The sequence below is a fragment of the Amphiura filiformis genome, chromosome 4 (genome assembly GCF_039555335.1).
Source record: "Amphiura filiformis chromosome 4, Afil_fr2py, whole genome shotgun sequence".
Lineage (NCBI taxonomy): Eukaryota > Metazoa > Echinodermata > Ophiuroidea > Amphilepidida > Amphiuridae > Amphiura > Amphiura filiformis.
Genome location: NC_092631.1, coordinates 38,534,398 through 38,555,409, shown reverse-complemented (window position 1 = coordinate 38,555,409; position 21,012 = coordinate 38,534,398).

Sequence of the window (21,012 nt, the reverse complement as noted above, 5' to 3'; positions counted from 1 at the left end):
CGGTTATGGCCTATCTATACAAACTGTCAGATCATTTGACAGCAACACAATGTCATGACGCATCGAATACATTGGTACCTCTACTTCATAGCAGGCCAAACTGCCTGAGTCTGTATTTCAAGTTATATTATCACTGGGACACTTTTCAATTTTAGTTTATCTTCGATGTGTGTTATCATGTTCCTGTTAGCGGTTCAATAATAAGAACAAGTCATTATCTACCTTCCCCTATTTCGGGTGACAGTATTTGGTCTCAAAGTTGACGGAAGTAGGTTGGCAATGTATCGTAGCTTTAGAGCGCGAGAGAAAATAATAAGATAGATATCGAGAAGAATCATGACGCCTTTTGCACCTTCAAGTGACAAAATTAAAAGGCCTCAGGCATCTCTGTGAGGCATAATGAATAAACAGGTGCAGAAAGCTTTCTTGATGTATATCAGTTAGGCAAACCGATTGAAACATCTTGGTAAGTGGTAAAAACATTCCCAGCACAATATATGAACTAGGCATACATATATGCCTATACAAGCGCACAGTACACAAGGGTTTAGGCATTGCTTGCCAATACGCTCAAAACAAAACCACAATGGGAAATTGTCAAGCAAGTGTCTCGATGAACATGGATATCTCCAGGCGCATACTTCTTATTATCTTGTTTATACTTAAACGATGAGATAACCAAGTTATATGCATCTGCCTTTAATTGTCTACGTGAATATTTTACCAAGCACGTGTTAATGTCATATCACAATAACAATATTTATGAACACTGATAAAAATGTGAGTAAAAATTGATGGATATTTTACAAAGCACGTGTTAATGCGATATCACAATAACAATATTTATGAACAGTGATAAAAATGTGAGTAAAATTGATGGATAAAATTGGAAAGGATTGACAAACATACAGTGTTGTACCTCGAGCGATATTTTAAAAGGTATTTGAGACTCGATGCTAGCAATACCAACTGTCTTCATTGATATACTAGACTAGAAACAATACAGCATATGCCCTTAAGTATCAGACACCTACTATTAGCTACCAGCAATTTAGTAGCAATTATGTTAACACACTGCAGCATAGAATACCAGCTGCAATGGGATAGGTCATGATGTCACCCCATTTTAAATATGACTTCTAACACGCCAGGGTGGAAAAGGGAATCAATGATTAGTCGCAAGACTCGAATAATTGTTGGGTAAAATAAAGCACCTATTGCGAAGGGGAACGGGACAGGCCCTCTCTGCCATTACAAAATCCACCATACCAGTTATTAGCTCAAGTGCGCTTGGCCACATTTCTAGAAGAGATGGTGACAGCATTGAGAAGATAATTATGCAAGGTCAAGTAGAAGGCAGTCGTAGAAGAGGTAGACAGAAGCTTAGATGGACTGATGGAATTAAACAATTAACAGACCTTTCTCTCGTCGCAGCCCACCGTCTGGCTCAAGACAGAAGCTGCTGGAATATCATGACCCATAGGACCACGGCGACGACGCGCTTGAACACGCTTCCTGTATCGCGGCAGTGAGCGCGTCGCTCGCGCACCCCCACGTGAAACTGGAACCAGTTCTAGGTGAAATAATGTTAAACTGATTTTAGTACTCTAGTACGTAAAACATTTTTTATTAAACATCTATATTATTCAGATTAGTTGAATTCATATACTTATGAAATAACATTTGATGAAGAAAGTCAAATTTCAGTTAAATTTTATCATTTAACATAACACCTTGAAGGAAAGCTTGATTTGCTGTAAGTCAAGCAAGTTCTATGTTATTCGACCGTACAGTAGATTAATTAGTTGTGGGCAATTACATGCCGTAGAATAAGTTCATTTCTTTGGAACGTAATTTAACACTTGGTGTAGTTATTTTGAAACAATAATGCGCGATGTTACCTATAACTCCCACGTATAACAAATCAAGAAAATATAAAAAGGATATGCCAAATTGTAATCAGTGTCAGGCATTCAATGTTGTTTACAATGCAAGTCCATAATTGAGTAGGTTGGTATAATTAGCATCAGTCACAATTTTTATATTCTTGTTGCAGTATTATTAAACGTCACTCTCAGGGCCGGATTTACCATAGGGCCAGATGGGCCCGGGCCCGGGGCCCCCAAATTTTGGGCCCCCCCCCCCCAAATTGCCCTGTGCAGTGTGCATCTTCCATTTTAGCCGAAAAACACCATGTTTTGGGCCAAAATAGCCTACAAAAATTGCAAAATTGTGCGCGCTTCGAATCCTTCAATTCGGACTAAAACAGTCTAAAATTGAATCCTAGTAGAATCTCAAAACTTGGCCACTTTAGTGCATAATGCCTTCTACACGATGCGTTTGGGGCCTCCAAATTTTAGCCTGGCCCAGGGCCCCCAAAACGGGAAATCCGGCCCTGGTCACTCTTGAAGTGGAAAGAGGGCTTTGAAGTCTTGATCACCCCTCCACTTGAATGACGACATTAATAATTCTTGCTTGCAGTATTAAACTCCGCTCACCCTTGAAATACAAAGCCAACATCGATGTCTTGTTTATAGTACATTAAATAAATGTCGGTCACCCTTCGACTGTAAAAACCACTCTAATTAATCTTGCTTGACATATTCGTTGCAGTACATATTGTTTGACATCGGTTACCACGAACTGAGAAAGACAACATGGATGTCTTGCTGTAGGCAAAGCTCTAGCGTCTTCAGCAGATGATGGCACTGAGATATAAAACAAGGACAAAGTCGCAAAATCTCATTATGTACGTTATCGCAATTATCTGTGATAGAGTTATGGAGACTTTGATAAGGTTTTGTGGTCGTAGGTCTTTAAAAATATTGCACTTTTCAATAATCTATTACTGATTTTAAATCCCTCATAGCATATAATTAATAAAATGATCCGATTTGGAAACGAATGTGATTAAACACTAACGTGGCCCATGAAAGCAATGGTTCCACCATCCATATAAGGCTTTCAACGATGATGGTTATTTAAAGTCGAGTGTTTGCAACAGCAACAGAAAACCATGAAGCCACGGGATATATAGGGAGTAGCTTTCTAATCACATGAATCTCGAGAATAAGGTATAAACCCGTAACAATATATTCTAGTAAAAATGGTGCGAATCTGATGTAATACCTGGGGCAATGTGCACGGATTAAAAAGGCAACAAATTGTGGTGAAAGCGAACAACGATACAAGCGAAAGCGATACCGGAAAAGATACTTGGAAAGAAACTCTACCGAATTGAACTTTGTGCCTTAAGAAAACTATATACGGCTCTCTTTTTATCTCGACGTGCTTGACTTTATTCTATGTTGTTACGATCTAGAAACACCGAAGGAGGAGATTACTTTTACCCATGTTCACTCAAGGATACACTACCAACACTCTGTCTATTTAAAGTCTAAACAAAAAATTAAGATTAGAAATATTTCACCGACTAGACTGGACTTATATTTTGCAATCGACACAATAATAACAAGCAACGTGCGAATAAAACGAATATAAATTAAAATAAATAAAAAGAGTATAAAAAAGAGTGAATAAAGAAACGACATTAGTGACACGAATAGTAAGAATAGTAAGAAACTGAAATGAAACCCTACTATAATTCAATGATGACGACGTACGTTATAATCATATCCCAAGCGGAATGGTTCTCGTGGAAATTCAATTTTTTCGTGTAAGGTAGTATATAATATAAATTGTATCGACCAAACTTCTGAGCTGTATTTTTGACCACGGGTAATTGATTTGACGTTGTTGTCAATAGTCGCTTCGATTTTTAAGTTATGAATATCGGATTTTCCTGAGCATATTCTCAAACTTGCTTAGTAATATAGAGGCGGTATAATGGTCAGCTTAATGGAATAAAGGTAGCCCAAATGACCATGATCTTTGTAAAGAAAACGTGACTAGATGGGGAAAGGGAAAAAATGTGAAACAAAGCAAAGCAAAGCTGTGTGTTGCTATCTACCTCTGATAGCAAAGAACTACTGGTTATTCTGTGTTGCTATCTACCTCTGATAGCGCATAAGGATTGGTTATTCTGTGTTGCTATCTACCTCTGATAGCGCATAAAGATTAGTTATTCTGTGTTGCTATCTACCTCTGATAGAAAAGAATGATTGGTTATTCCTTGTTGTTCTGCCTCTGATAGCAAAGAACGATATCTACCTCGGATATAATTACTGGTAGCAAGGAATGACTGGTTGTCGTGTGTTGCTATTTATTATAACTTTAATAGCAAAGTATGATTGGTTTTGCCGTGTTGCTATCTACCTCTGATAGCAACGAACGACTGGTATTATACATTAGATATAATAACTGGTCATTGGTATTGATATTTACTTACCAATTACACCAAACTATGAATAGTTTGCTTTTTTAAATACTCAAGCAGCATATGACAAAAATGATGGCCTCAATAATATGACGAGAGTGTTATGCCTTTGATATATGCTATAGATCTGCACTCGGTTGTAGCCTATAGTCTGAACATCAAAACTTTATAAACTGTCAGACTATATGACAGCAACACAATATCATGACGCGGCGAATAAATTGGATCTTGGTAATACTATTATATAGCAGGCCAAACTGTCTGAGTCTATATTTCAAGTTTTATTATCACGTTACACTTTTCAATTGTCTTTAGTTTAACTTAGGTGTGTGTTATCATGTTGCTGTTGGTCGTTCAATGGTAAAGACATGGCATATTCTGTCTTTCCTTTTTCTGGTGACAGTATTCGGTCTTAAAGTTGGCGGAAGTAGGTTGGCAAAATATCGTAGCTTTAGAGCGCGAAAGAAAATAATAAGATGGAAATCGAGAAGAATCATGACGCCTTTTACCCCTTCGAGTGATAAAATTAAAAGGCCTCAGGCATCTCTGTGAGGCATAATGAATAAACAGGTGCAGAGAGGTTCCTTGATATATATCAGTAAGACAAAACGATTGCAACATCTTGGTAAATGGTAAAAAAACACATTCCTAGCACAATACATGAACTAGGCATACATATTTTCCTATACAAGCGCACGGTACTCCAGGGTCTAAGCATTTCCAGCCTTATAAGCTCAAAATCAAAATGGGAAATTGTCAAGCAAGTGTCTCGATGAACATGGATATCTCCAGGCGCACACTTCTTATTATCGTCTTTATACTTAAGGCGTGGGGTATGGGCGAACTTGAAGTACAGGTATCCGGAGAGGGGAAGCAACGAGTTACCCCAAATCACAGCGGCAGGTAGTCACTGGGCCGCCGAGTGCGAATATGTATTTATTTTGGAAGGTTCGTGTTTGTTTTAAATTTTGGGGCATTTTTCCAAAATTTGATATTTTTGGTGATATTTCAAAAAAGCGACATGCCGAAGACAACTCTTTGGGCACATAGTTTGTTATAGTTATTGCAGTTCTTTTCTACATACCTACGTTACCATTTGCTTTGGTGATTTACGAATATTATATATTTTGTGACTGCAAATTAAAATTACAAAGGATTGACAAACATTAGTATTGTAACTGAAGGGATCTTGAAGTATTTCAGACTCGGTGTCTTCCTTGATATACTGGAGTAGAAACAATACAGCATCTTTGCCCTAAACATGCTGCAGTTGCAGACGTCAATTTGTTAACACACTGCAGCATACGCTACCACCTGCCATGGGATAGGTCAAGTTGTTACCCCCGTTGTAAATATGCCTTCTAACACGCCAGGGTGGGTAAAGGAATCAAGAATTAGTCGGACAATATTCATATTATTTGCTGAAATCATAAATTATGAAATATATTTTGATAGGGAGTCAATGTTTTGTTAAATTGTATATGTTAATATAATACACCGAAGGTAACCTTGAATTGCTGAAGTCGAGCAAGTTTTAAAATGTGGTTCGACCATATAGTAGTGTAATCAGTTGTTGGCAATTACATGCCACAGAATAAGTTAATTTCTTAGAACAGTACGTACATCTGCAACACTTGTAGCCCAGCCGCTACAATGTGTTTGTGACTATACAAGCAGTTCTAAAATACGGCAATAGTTCCCGAAATAAATGTATTAATTGTAGTAATAATGACATCGTGGGAGACTTCACATGATAAAATTATAATTACACTTTAATTTGATTTTGATTTGGTTATTTTTAGCTCATAATGCAGTCGAGAAGGGAAATTGCGTAATTCTCTCTGTCAGAGAGATTTACAACAAGAACTTTCTTTTAAACAAACTACGCCATCGACGAAGATCATAATTTTGCATTGACAAGTATATGCTGGTAATTTCGTGTGTGTGGCACAACTAACCAGGTGGGAAATATCGGTATTTATTGGTAAATATCACCAATGACATACTAGGATGATATTGAAGAATTTTCATGTTGAAAGCTGAATTGAGAATTGTGTGCTAAAAGGTCTACATTTAATTCATATTTGTAACAAAGGGATCAATAGAAATCACATATTGTTTACTAGTCCATACTTAAGTTGGTTGGTATAATTAGCCATCGGTCGCAATTTCTCTTATGGAAAGACAACATTGATATTTTTGTTGCAGTAAACATCACCCTTCGAGCACATTGATAAGTCTTGATCACTCTACCACTTGAAAGGCGACATTAATAATTCTTGCTTGCAGTAGTAAACTCCGCTCACCCTTGAAATACAAAGAAAACATTGATGTCTCGTTTATAGTACATTTAATAAATGTCGGTCACCCTTCAACTGGAAAGTGGAAAAACTATTCTAATTAATCTTGCTTGACATATTTGTTGTAATACATATTGTTAGACTTCGCGTTACCATGAACTGAGAAAGACAACATGGATGGCTTGATGCATAGCTCTAGCAGATGTACTGAGATATAAAACCAGGAAGAAGTCGCAAAATGTCATTATGTGAGTTGTTTTTATTATCTGCGATAAAGCTTCGGCGACTTTGATAAGGTTTTGTGTCTTTAAAATTGTGCTTTTTAATAATTTATTATCGATTTTCAATCATTCATAATAGCATTAAAATAATAAAATAATCCGATTGAAATAAAATGCGATTACACACAAACGTGGCTCATGAAAGCGATGGTTCCACCATCCATATAAGGCTCGCAATGATGATGATTATTTCAAGTCGAGTGTTTGGCACAGCAACAGATAACTATCATGATGCAGTCATGTCTACAGTAGAATTCATCTCGACCTTTGCAGGACTTAACCCCATTAAAAGCTATTAAACCAAGATAACACTCATTGAAACAGCTCAACTGATTAAATCGGATCTTCTCTGGTTGTGCACAAGTGACTGTTTTCATGTGCGATATCGCAATAAAGCTGGTATTCATAGCTTCAGTTGGGTAACCGATTATAAAGGAAACGAAAGGAAACAATGTTATGTGTGGCTTTGTTCACGAAATCAGACAATGTCGTGCTTTTTGTAAACCAGCATTCTTGAAAATGAGCAACATAATGATTTTTGACTTAACACGGTTTAGAAATAATTTCTTCATATTTTTGGTGTTATCTGTCGTTTACATGTCCTTCCTAAAACACAAAAGTACGACCCTCTCCAAACACCTAAATTAGCTAAAAATTTAGGACATGTTACAAAACTTTATTTTCTAGAACCTATTTAGAATAATTTAAATGTAGCTTTTACCGGTTTTTTGTGGCATCCTTCAGAAGTGAGCGGTCCGATACCAATATTTTCGGTCAAATCTCCATTCAAATAACACGGGGAGTTGGCTAGCTATGCCTTGCCCTCACTCATATTTTACAAAAGTACGACCATTTCTGAACATCTAACCTAGCTGTAATTTTAGGTCATGTTAGAGAAATATATTTGCTAGAAGTTTTGGAGAATAAATAAAATATTGGCTGGTTATTTTTCACACAGTGATGTTAACTAGGCAAGTGTCCATTCTCCCAACATACATCATTTGTAGGGGTCACGCGTCAATGGTGAGAGCACTGTGTATTGTGTATAGGAAAACGGACAGTAACTGCAGTATGTACTGCGCCAATAAAGTATATAAAGCCACGGGATATATAGGGAGTAGCTTTCTAATCACATGAATCGCGAGAATACCATATATTCCAGCAAAAATGGTGCGAATCTGATGTACAACCCGACACTGAGCACGGATTCAAAAGTAGCAAAGCGTAGTGAAAGGAAACAACGATACAAGCAAAAGCGATACTTGGAAAGAAACTCTTACAATCTAGAAACACCGCACCGAAGGACAAGATTATCTTTTATCAAAGTTCACTCAAGGATGCACTACTAACACACTGGTCTATATTTTTGAAGTCAACACAGAATAATAAATTCACAGACTGACAGACAACTCAAATTTATGATCCATATAAAATATTAAGTTTTCGATACGCAACAACTGTAGTGTTGCTTGTGTTGCTGATGAGAGCCAGCCGACTCTCTGAAGTATTTTGTCCAGCAAAGTCCACTATAACAACCAGATGACATTTTCCAAAATGGTGTTACTTTCACCAAACATTTTCCACTCTGTTCCACTTATCTTATGACAGAGCTAGCTCAACTTGTTAAAATAGATCTATCATAAATTATTTTGGGATCCGGGAATCTGTGCACATCTGGCGTGTCCATATTATTAGTGCAAATGTAAGCAGGGACTTACGGACACAGTCATGACGAACTTGAACCCTTGAAAGATTCTTTTAAAATCATGCAAATCAAGAGAGTAGAGATCATGGTTTACTGGTTAGGGTCAGTGGCGTAGCATGAGTCATCATGTGGGGGGGGTGTGTCACCGACCATGATGGGGGGGTACAAGCCGTTTTTCGGCAATTTTCCTACGCGATTGCCCCCCGTACCCCTATGATGCTACGCCACTGGTTACGGTACTCGTCTTTGGTGCATAAGATCCATCACTGGTATTCAATCACTGGTATTATTGACTTTTTGAATTTATTTGGCAACATCTGTGGATTAAAGTCTTCCACTCTGATTCATTATATATAATTGGGTAAAGGAATCATGAGAGTACTCAGTCCTCCGGAGATACAACTACGTTGGTACCGTGTATAGATGTACCTATACACATTTACCGCAGACAATTTCGAAAAGAATAGGTTGGTTACCTTGGCTGCCCCAATCCAGCCTCTTTTTTTTCATGGAAAGCCTTATGACATGTATGATTTGCATTGCTATACAGTAGAAACGAAATAAAAAGTAGTTAATCTCCTTTATTTGTAAAATTTCTCAAACTAAAAACTTTTAAGTTTGACATCCTTTCAGGATCTTTTCGCAAACTGATCTGAGAGCTAGTTTGTGGTCTTGTTGAGTCATCAAATCAAAGATTTAGAATCTCATGTATCTCCTACAATGTGCAAAAAATAACAAATATTTCCCTCATGATGATACTTGTCATAAGATAAAGTGTTTCCCCTCTATTAAACATCCTGTACATAAATAAAGCAATAAAACAGTAATTGCCTATACATAGCCAATTTCAGGCATAACCGCCAGTTGGCAAAAAATGTTTCAATAACATACATCATAAATGATGTATGTATTTCCTATAGTTCCGAAACTCACCCGGCAAAAATTGGTATCTGTTCCATTTTTCCTATTTCTCCTTTATAAATTAGCGTCTTCTAGTCTCCATAAATGTATATATACTAGTAGACACCTCCTGAAGGAATTAATAATTTACCAATACATATTCGGAAAAACTCTAGTCACGTATAATGACATACAGATAATAAGTTAAGTGTTGATTTTCTTTTAAAGAAATTAAAGACATTCGCTAGAGACGTTTATCAGATGCAAAATGAGTTCTATGGCGGTTAAATGAAGATGTATCCGCGTAAACAATCGTTGAAACAACAGATAGTATACTTATAATAGTTTAGAAAAATATATTATAACATAGAACTCTGTGAAATGGAGTACTATTGTTGACTGTTGTTGTTGTCTTCTATTATCAATATAAATCATTATAAATCTTCTCATTGTATTTAAAATGCTATACAACAAGAAAATTAAGCTGACTGTATGGTGTTATTATGGTATACATAAAACATACTTGACTTTATCTCCTGTGGCATCAAGTTGACTTCCCAATTCTGGGTTAAACATGACATAAAATGCGTAACCCAAATACGAGGGGTGTTTATGGTGCCTGTGCGAGTAATAATACATTATTAAGGGTTTCTAGCAAATAGATTTTAAGCAAATGCGAATCTTAAATATTTATTAACTTACAAAGAGTTTGATTAAACAAATTCACAAGGAAAATCCCTTGAAGAAAAACCAACTGCTAACTTTAAGATCATCGCTGGAACAACTTCTAGCGTGGGTTGCTAATAACAGTCACAACTCATCAAGTGTTGATAAAGACAACAGGTGTTGTTGAAACGTCAAAGTAAGTGAACATTCTGGATCAGATACCAAGAACCTTGTCTACTTAGCTTACAAAGAGTTCATATTTAACTTTCAATATATTTGTCATTTGAATCTGGAGAGGTTCATATTCAAAATGCCATGGAAGACCCGTGTATTCAAGAACAGTAGGATAAAACTTCAATTGTTCATAATGGGGTATTGTAAACAAATGGTTTCTAGTGTGGCAGTTTCTTTTCTCTTCCCTCTTCTAATCCACTCTCTACCCTCTTTCTTTCTCCTCTACCCCCACACCCCACATACCTCCTCTCCCCGTCTCTCTCCCCCTTTCTCATTTTTTCGTGCAATAAATAACTTGAATAAAAGTCAACTAGCCTAAATCAGAAGTCATATAGCTTCACTCGATTATCCCGTATGCGATATGCATATGAATTAGCTGTGTACATCACTCGAGTATCTATTCTTTTGTAATCTCAGGAGAAAATATTTTTCGCAGGAACATAATCCAAGGATTATTCGAAGACTATACCACGCTTTCAAATCTAGATTGACTTGTTCGATTTCTCTGCTCGTGAATATTGCACTGCGAAATTTAAACACTATGATCAAGGTAACTTCAAGTCAATTGATTCTGCGGTCACACGATTATGTAACAAACTGAAATGAAAACCGAAACTGCTTTCTACAGATTACAGACAAAGGTATCGGTAATTACGTCAGTCAAGAGCTTAGGCAGGATAATAGGAAACAATGTGACCAAAACCAAAACCAATCCTAATACTCATAACTTGAAACGACAGAATGTAAATGGCCACCTGAATTAACAACTTTATGAACCAAGCCAGAATGGTCTCATTTTCAATGGTATAGCTCAATAAACCTCATTCAACTATAATTGGTAAAATTGTAACCTTTATTGTAGAGTATGAGTTTTCGTACCCAAGCAAATAGGGGATAAAAGGACTTTGTCTTGATAAAAGGAGTATAAATCATAATGCTGTCGAAACTAAACATTATTGATCATACAACATTATTAGTTAAATATTCATCCGTTTTATGTTGCTCTTGAGATCATTTAATATGGTTCCAAGATTGTTGTCGCTAAACCCAAAGCCTTTGCTACGATAGTACTTCAAACTACACAATGCTTGCTTTTAAAATCTGAATATGATGTGAAAACTTTAAAAAATTGTGAAGACTTCGTTGGTACCAACAATGTTTATATTCTAACATGATTATCATTCCTTAAAGGTCCGTAACCCGATCGACAGCATCATCCCCCCGATTTTTCTCATTGTTGATGAGTTTTTGGTATCATTTAATAGATTATATTTTTCTCATTGCCATCCTGAAATTTGCCGATCCAATTTGATGTATGAAAATCAGGCTAATAGTGGTATAGGAAAGAATGAATCCGTGAATAAGAGCCGTTTTACTCCCATACCAATTCGCACGAACTGAAATGGGTCCAAAATAATAGAAGGCGCTCTAATAATATACGTTTAAAACAAACATAAAGAAATACATAAGGGGTGATATAAATAAAGAGTAAGGCCATATCTTGTCAAGCATGATACGAGGAACATGAAATAAATATAAGAAAAAATGCTCCCCACTACAAAATTGAATAATTAATTAACTTATTAATTATAAATAAAATTTAAAAGAATTTTTTTTTCATTAAAACAAATCATAAAAGAAAAGAAAAGTGTGAAATGTACATGATGATAATACACAAAACTAAAAGGAAATATATCAGTGTCAAATTAAAATAAAAAGAATGAGATATTTTGTCACAAGAATGATGGGCGTAGTGGTATGGCGAAGCACTCGACGGGAGTGTTGTTTCTGGACGCCAGACCATAATGCAATTCACACGTACCAACGTATTGGCTTGCAAATGTTGCCAATTATTCTCATATAGATGCATCAAGGGGACGATATTTGAAATTGTATGTAAGTTTGAAGACAATCCATATCCTAAACCGATAGGGTTACCCCCTTTAAATAGTGCAAAATTATTTGTATTTATTATGATGGAGCACCAACCGCTTTTAATTCATTCTGTGAGTGTTTGTCGGCAAACTCAATTGCTTTTGGTGGAACAAAATGAAAACACATCCAGAATTAAGACAATATACTTGCATCGTTTAAGAAAGGACAAACAGAAATAGGAATTACAATAATAGTGAATTACAATTTGAAAGGAAAGATTGTATTAATTGTTGTAAATTTGTCGAATCGTGGTATCCTGTGTTATAGTAATGACATTTTGAAGCAGCCTTGACGAAGAATTTAAATATCATAGTTACACTTTTGTAGCTCTTGTGGTTCTTGATTTACGATGTTAAGAGTGTCGAAACAAAACATCTTTTATCTCTTTTCAAAACATATATCTCATGCACCACAATAAATTTAAGCACTTTTTGAAAGTTCATTATTTGCATACCGTGCCCATTCAAATCTTCAAGGTGTAACTTTGCATTAATCCCTTAATCTACACAATTGATGTTACTCCGATACGCCATAAACACATTAATTTATTCCGACACTAAATATCTTGAATACAACTATTTCAAGAACAAGGCGAATGTTTAATAAGTTCACGATTGATTTCTATCCAGTAATCATTCTACATTCATTCTAAATAATTTTTGAACTGGTCCTATTCGGGGTCCTATTATCAACTAAGGGGCTAATTGATTCCACACAATGCAGCGGTATTCGGTTTAATAGGAAACGATCAAATAAAACCTTTTCCAAAACTTGTAATATCATTTCGATTCTAAAGTAATATGTAATTGTAAGGCGTTTCAAATAGGTTCTTGTTCCACAAGCCAGTACTCAAGCCATCGTCGCTGGTGTATTTACAACACACATAGGCTGCCGTGAGCTATTGTTTTCTGACAATTGTGCTTTCAAAATGTGACAGTGCAGGTTCGATTCCTCCAGGGTATACAAATACGGGGTGAACACGATCTTTGTTATGCCTCTAAGTATATATAACTGTCACAGCATTGCATATTTATTCCAAATATGACCCATATACCATGACCGAATGGCACTGGTGTACCTTAAAATACAAAAACAAATGTAGATGTTTGACCACATCACTTAGTTACACGTAGACATGGTGGAAAGGGTTAAACAAGCAAAATGGCAGTTGTCCCTCCAAACCATGTTTAGTATTCTAGTTAAGTCCTTGACGGGGTATACGGATTAACATGGATATCTCGTATGTCTATACAAAGAGGCCTCTTATGAAGTGATATTATATTTACGAATGGAATAAAGGCTATTAAAGGAACTGTGTACATGTATGTGGAATGGGGTGCGTATGTGTTTGCCGTCAAACGCGGGCGTTTTTATGAAACTTTGTATTCCAACGGTTAACCGTGGACGTTACTGCACGCGGGAACCGTACCCGTTTAACTGAAACGTGCGATAGACTGCAAACAGCTTAAGGTAACTTCAAACCAATTGATTCTGCGGTCACACGACCATGTAACAAACTTAACTGAAATGAAAACCAAAACTGCATTCTATAGGTTTTAAGTTTATAACAAAAATTACATACAGACAAATGTATCGGTAATGACGTCAGTCAAGAGCTTAGGCAGGATTATAGGAAACCACGTGATCAAGACCAAAACCAATACCCAAACTTAGTATTTGAAACTACCGATTCTCACACAGATGGGCAATATCGTTTGCTTGCACGGGTAAATCAATTCTTAAACAATGAGACCATAGCATTAAGTTTCATGACCAAGATACTTTTTTAACATAATCAAGAGCACAAAATAGTTACTATTGGTAATAAGCCTACATTTAAATCTTATATATTAAAATATGTACCATTATAACAGATTAATTCATTAATATTTTGCATGCATTCCCCGCACTCATGAATAGTGAGGTACAAAGTTTCTTGACAGCAAACACATACGGGCATGCGCAGTCAATGAGTAAAAATACCTATCCCACGCTCATCGGCTCATGTGTCGATTAGCGTGATTGGATGGGGCTTACTATTTCCCTGCGGTCCATCAACATTTTTAACCAATAAGAAAACATAATGTTGTTCAGGAAAAAATTGAGAGCAGAATACCGTGCACCTCGCCATCATCGGTCAATCCGTTCAACAATTATGGCTACAGGAATATCGCTGTGTGAAGACATGAAATCGCTGTGTGTACGCTGAAATTTAGGCATTTTGAGACTAGAAAAGTTTTCGTCCGACGTGCGACGTGCGACGTGCGACAATGACCTACATTTATGAATTTTACAGCTAAATTAGGAAAAACTATATCCTTTCCTAAGTATTAAAATATGTCATGGGGTGCCTTGCGGCTGTAATCGACATAGGGGCCTATCGATTTTCCTGTACTAGTACGAGTCAGTGAACACGCGTGTGAAAGCTAGGATCTAGGATTTTAAGGCATTTTGGCGGCCATTTAAAAAAAAGCGCCATCTATCATTATTTTATGTTTACAAAAATGTCTTTGAGTCAATATTACACCATATTTGCAAACAAAATAAATTAAAATATCTCACAATGACCTCAAAATGCTATTATATGTCATTATATGAGATTCTGGAGGCCATTATGAAAAAAGCACCCTCACCGCTTAACCCAGGGTCGACATTTTTGCAGACAACCTGATTTCAATTCCCATATGGGTAAGGTTCCAAAAAAAAAGTTATCTCCCAAAATCTAGAGGGGAAGAGTTTCGGTTGGTAGCCCAGGGCCTAATAGTGCGTGCTGTTGGTACTATACATTCAATTTTACAATAATCATACTCTGCGCTTTCATGTTGAACATGAACTACAAATACAGTTTACTAGTATATACTGGTACTGGTTTCATCCTACGAAAATGTTTCCAGAGTAACTTTAATGTAAATTAATAACAAACTAGGTAAACAAACAAACAAACAAACAAACAACTAAATGAAAGTAAGTCAACAGACATGCCCACATCATGGATATCGTGCATCTGCCAGACATAGCATGTTTCCTGGAGGGCATATTATCATTCCATTACTCTCACAAGATCAGACTAACTCTTCTCATTTTGTATAAAAATAAAAGTAAATCTGATATCAAGGGACATAAACCATTGTATTTACTAAGTAAACTCACGTATTTGGAAGTAAGTTTCAGGCACATGGTAGTCGTAGACAATGCATATGTCTTTGTGCTTTACTCTGATGTTCATCGGTCACACCTGTTTACCCTAGGATCCACACTGTCCCCGTTGTATCATTTCATGTTAGTACCAAAACAAGTCTAATTAGTTTATCTCTACCAGTATCATAATGGTTTCTTCTTTAAATAGCAATGCTCTTTTTAGTTGATTTGTCGTGTTATCACAAACCGTTATTCGTAAATCACGGAATATAAGAGGTTGCGAAAAGTTATTTATAATCCCGTCACAGGAGAGTGGTTTTGAATTGATGTACGGGCGTATGATACGTGCGTTTTGAAATCGCAACCTCTTTATTATATGCATGATTAACGACACACTGAGTAGGAAACATACCACATACATACCCACACACCCCTGCACACCCAACAAGCAAACAGAACCGCCTACACAAAAGTCTTGCTAGACTGGGCGAAGCTAGCAAACATCAGGGAGGTTGCGAAAAGTTATTTATAATCCCGTCACAGGAGAGTGGTTTTGAACAGATGTACCGGCGTATGATACGTGCGTTTGGAAATCGCAACCTCTTTATTATATGCATGATTAACGACACACTGAGTAGGAAACATACCACATACATACCCCACACCCCTGCACACCCAACAAGCAAACATAATTCCTTTAATAGCCTACATTATTCATGATTTTTACTATCACTTTGGCCTCTTTGTATAGACATGTATACGAGATATATATTTTAACCTGAATACCCTGTCAAGCACTTTTAAGTTAAAACTAGAATACTAAACGTGGTCAGGAGCGACAACTTTGCTTATTTAATCTCTTCCCCTCGTCTAAGTGGCGCAAAGTGAGGACAAAGACATCTATATTTGTATTTTGTTTAAGTTTAAAACATCTCAAAATGTAATTCGACCACGGTGAGTTGTTTTAACTGGATCACATTTTGAATTAATTTACAATTTTGTGTGACATTTATATACCTGAAAGCATAAAGAAGATGCGCCTGCTTCATTAATCTCACCGTAACAAGGGTACTATTTGTATACCCTGGGGAGTCGAACCTGTATCGTCCCATTTTGAAGGCACTTAATGTAATGAATAGTATAATACGCTAGCTAATGGAAGCTTTTTCATCCTGCATACACGCCGCCGAGTTCTTACTAGTCGAATAGGAACATATTTGAAGCGTGTTCCACACCGGGGTTCCACATTAACCCTAACACCAGTAAATACCACAAGGGTAACCACTGCGCATGCATGCAGCTCACGTGATGCCATGACGCAATCACCCTAAGTCCTATATACGCACGGAATCGCTGGCCGGGCTACCGGTCGGTGATCATGTGCTTGGTACGCAAGGGTTCTAAGGTTCGAATCCAAGGATTCCAAGAGATTTCTTTCTACATCTTTTGCCATTTCTTTTTAACTTCCGATAGCAAAAAAAACCATGGCCAGTGTACGGATTAACTAATATGTTTTTTCCTAGATTGAGGCCTGTGTTAAACTTCATGTACTTGTATATTGATTGTCTCGATATTCGAGTTCCTTTAAGGGATCTGAAATGAGCGTTTTGAGCGTTTCGACAGTATTTTTCACATTTTTGATATATAACAGATATATAACAGTCCTCGAAGTAAATTTTATAAATCTAATGATATATTCTTAAAGTGTATGTAGCTGGGAGGAAAAGCCGACGATCAATTGAAAATTTTGACCTTTCATATTGAAGATTTGGATTTTTTTCCCAAAAGGACCTAATTTTTCTGGGTGTTTTGGGAAAAAATCCATATCTTCAATACGAAAGGTCAAAATGTTCAATTGGTCGTCGGCTTTTCATCTCACGTACATAGCCAGTGACCTCAAAATGCAAAAGGTTGGGTATTAAAGTATAAAATACTTGTAAATATCAAATACAGTGATGCGAATTTGAAATTTAAAATAAAATGTTGCAGCGATGATAGATATTTTAAAATGAACATCTTTCTCATGTCACATAATCCCCTGTTGTAACCAAATCCTGATAAGATAAACTTAATGTAACTCTGTTGTTATCACTTTACCATTTCAATAGTATATCCCTTTGAACAGATAGAGCGAAAGGGTTTATGCCGTCCTAAGTTAAAACATAATCATAACCATCATAACCATCATAACCATCATAATTCTTCCTCGATCACAACAAACATGGCAAATTCAGATTTTAAGAATTATTACATATTTGAAGCATCGAGCGTTGTGTATTTAAAGTAACAAGTGATTATTTTTCTCCTGTTCTAACCATGGGTGTACTGATTCTCGTCAGCAAACAGTTGAATATGGAACATACGCTATTCGACGTCTAAGATCATGTGATCGATTCTATTTTAGTTTAGACACCTGCTTGTAATTCATGATCTGGATGTGTTTAACTTACTTTTACGACGCGTCATAAGTATCAAAATCGATCGTAAGTTAAGATGTATCGTAACTTCCATTTCACTAAGGAAATATTTATGTTTGGTACAAATCGTAAGTTATATATCAAAAGTTAAGACGAGTAAACGTTAGACAAGATAAAAGTTTAGTGAAACACTGATCGCCACTTGTTCATATGGGTTTCCAAAGAAGCATTATTTTCGAACCCGATACTGATTTAGGGTAATTTCATTTTGTAGCTATATCATTTATATGGATTTATATGCGCATAAACTCCCAGGAAATGTACCATATTGCTTAGCCAGTGACCTCAAAATGCAAAAGGTTGGGTATTAAAGTATAAAATACTTGTAAATATCAAATACAGTGATGTGAATTTGAAATTTAAAATAAAATGTTGCAGCTTATCCACTTTGCAGCGATGATAGATATTTTAAAATGAACATCTTTCTCATGTCACATAATCCCCTGTTGTAACCAAATCCTGATAAGATAAACTTAATGTAACTCTGTTGTTATCACTTTACCATTTCAATAGTATATCCCTTTGAACAGATAGAGCGAAAGGATTTATGCCGTCCCAAGTTAAAACATAATCATAACCATCATAACCATCATAATTCTTCCTCACAACAAACATGGCAAATTCAGATTTTAAGAATTATTGCATATTTGAAACATCGAGCGTTGTGTATTTAAAGTAACAAGTGATTATTTTTCTCCTGTTCTAACCATAGGTGTACTGATTCTCATCAGCAAACAGTTGAATGTGGAACATATGCTATTTAACGTCTAAGGTCATGTGATCGATGCTATTTTAGTTTAGACACCTGCTTGTAATTCATGATCTGGATGTGTTTCACTTACTTTTACGACGCGTCACGATGTATCGTAACTTCCATTTCACTAAGGAAATATTTATGTTTGGAACAAATCGTAAGTTATATATCAAAAGTTAAGACGAGTAAACAATGTAAACGTTAGACGAGTTATTAAAAGGTTTAGTGAAACACTGATCACCACTTGCTCATATGAAGTTTCCAAATAAACATTATCTTCGAAGCTGATACTGATTTAGGGTAATTTTATTTTGTAGCTATTTCATTTATATGGATTTATATGCGCATAAACTCCGAGGAAATGTGCCATATTGCTTAGCCAGTGACCTCAAAATGCAAAAGGTTGGGTATTAAAGTATAAAATACTTGTAAATATCAAATACAGTGATGCGAATTGCCTTTTTCAAACTGATGTTATTGATCTTGATGAGTGTCACATGACGAGTTGTTGTCAACAACGCCATCTGACAGGAACCATCATAATCCTTCCTCACAACAAACATGGCAAATTCAGATTTTAAGAATTATTGCATATTTGAAACATCGAGCGGTGTGTATTTAAAGTAACAAGTGATTATTTTTCTCCTGTTCTAACCATAGGTGTACTGATTCTCATCAGCAAACAGTTGAATATGGAACATATGCTATTTAACGTCTAAGGTCATGTGATCGATGCTATTTTAGTTTAGACATCTGTTTGTTAATGCATAACCTGGGTGTGTTTCACTTCCTTTTACGACGCGTCACGATGTATCGTAACTTCCATTTCACTAAGGAAATATTTATGTTTGGTACAAATCGTAAGTTATATATCAAAAGTTAAGACGAGTAAAAGTTAGACAAGATAAAAGTTTAGTGAACCACTTATCGCCACTTGTTCATATGAGTTTCCAAAGAAACATTATCTTCGAAGCCGATACTGATTTAGGGTAATTTTATTTTGTAGCTATTTCACATAATATGGATTTATATGCGCATAAACTCCCAGGAAATGTACCATATTGCTTAGCCTCAAAATGCAAACGGTTGGGTATTAAAGTATGAAATACTTGTAAATATCAAACACAGTGATGCGCATTTGAAATTTAACCTAATATGTTGCAGCTTATCCACTTTGCCGCGATTATAGATATTTTAAAATGAACATCTTTCTCATGTCAAATAATCCCCTGTTGTAACCAAATCCTGATAAGATAAACTTAATGTAACTTATGCTCTGTTGTTATCACTTTACCATTTCAATAGTACACCCTTTGAACAGTTGAATATGGAACATACGCTATTCAACGTCTAAAGTCATGTGATCGATGCTATTTTAATTTAGACACCTGTTTGTTAATGCATAACCTGGGTGTGTTTCACTTCCTTTTGCTACTATACGGGTCATAAATATCAAAATCGATCGTAAGTTACGATGTATCGTAACTTCCATTTCACTAAGGAAATATTTATGTTTGGTACAAATCGTAAGTTATATATCAAAAGTTAAGACGAGTAAACAATGTAAACGTTAGACAAGTTATTAAAAGGTTTAGTGAAACACTGATCACCACTTGTTCATATGAGTTTCCAAAGAAACATTATCTTCGAAGCCGATACTGATTTAGGGTAATTTTATTTTGTAGCTATTTCATTTATATGGATTTATATGCGCATAAACTCCCAGGAAATGTACCATATTGCATAGCCAGTGACCTCAAAATGCAAAAGGTTGGGTATTAAAGTATAAAATACTTGTAAATATCAAATACAGTGATGTGAATTTGAAATTTAACCTAATATGTTGCAGCTTATCCACTTTGCAGCGATGATAGATATTTTAAAATGAACACCTTTCTCATGTCACATAATCCCCTGTTGTAACCAAATCCTGATAAGATAAACTAAATGTAACTATGTTGTTATCACTTTACCATTTCAATAGTATATTCCTTTGAACATATAGAGCGAAAGGATTTATGCCGTCCTAAGTTAAAACACAGTATCTGCGTTATCAATTATAAGTAGATACTGCTTTGTATTATGTAAGCAGACTGATTCAAGATATCCATCTCCCAGATTAAAATACAGTATCTGCCACATTGTTTAATGTATACAGCTTACTGTTTAAAAGAGCATACTGCTTCAAACACACCTGTCTTGAAGCAGTTTCTACTTGAGAGCGGTTTCTACTTGAGAGCGGTTTCTACTTGAGAACGGATTCTAAATGGGAAGCGTTTCTACTTG